The sequence below is a fragment of the Setaria viridis genome, chromosome 4, assembly GCF_005286985.2.
Source record: "Setaria viridis chromosome 4, Setaria_viridis_v4.0, whole genome shotgun sequence".
In the NCBI taxonomy this organism is placed as follows: domain Eukaryota; kingdom Viridiplantae; phylum Streptophyta; class Magnoliopsida; order Poales; family Poaceae; genus Setaria; species Setaria viridis.
This window is the reverse complement of record NC_048266.2, coordinates 30,057,801-30,058,507: the sequence shown is the minus strand read 5'-3', so window position 1 is coordinate 30,058,507 and position 707 is coordinate 30,057,801. Positions and strand designations below refer to the sequence as shown.

The 707-nt window shown below is 40.6% G+C and overlaps 1 non-coding gene across 1 annotated transcript; it reads left to right on the top strand.

Annotated features, from left to right (window-relative positions):
- The first annotated feature begins 260 nt into the window (after positions 1-260).
- Positions 261-386, top strand: LOC117854317 (small nucleolar RNA snoR83). The gene has a single exon (XR_004640246.1). It is a non-coding gene; the product is annotated as a small nucleolar RNA snoR83 (small nucleolar RNA).
- The last annotated feature ends 321 nt before the right edge of the window (positions 387-707 follow it).

The window sequence follows — 707 nt, the reverse complement described above, 5'->3', positions numbered from 1 at the left end:
CAAACAGCGAATCAGCAAGGACTATAAGTCTAGTGCCTGCTTCGAAGTATTCCTCAGCTAATTTGATTTGGATGAGCACTCAGGATGCAGCACCATGTTAAGCTTGATGGGTAGTTTTCGTACTGGTTATCATATCATTATGTCCTTTCTAACGTTAAACTTATTAGATTAGATTGTCACAATTGCTGCTCTTACAGCTAGTTTGACGGATCTGTTTTGCATCAAACATAGTTGGTTGATTTGCGTTCATGGCCTTCATAATCCCGGATTAACTTGCTTAGCTGTTCTTCTGATTCATAGGAGGCCAAGATCGATGTTTCTGGGAGTTTCGCTGATAGCGCCTTCTTACTCGTGGAGATGCTTCATTAGTAACTCACCACACAAACAAGTTGCCTGTTTTTTTCATTTCAAAAGCGTCTCTGCATGACACTTTCAGTATAACAAAAGATTCATTGAACCGAAGGACACGCAACTTAGAATAACTCACCGGTCATAAGCTTTTAAACAATGTTAACGTAATTTCTAAATGATTTGTTTGAAAACGGAATCTGGCAAAGGAACCTGAGTTAATCGAATGAAACGCTTTCAAAAGTTGATTGTAGCTTGGCAAGGGTTTATCACCGCAGCAAACCTCTGAAGCTCCCTGAAACGACTGCCAGTTCAATTCCGTCGCGCACATCGACGTTCTGCTTTCGAGTTATTGAGTA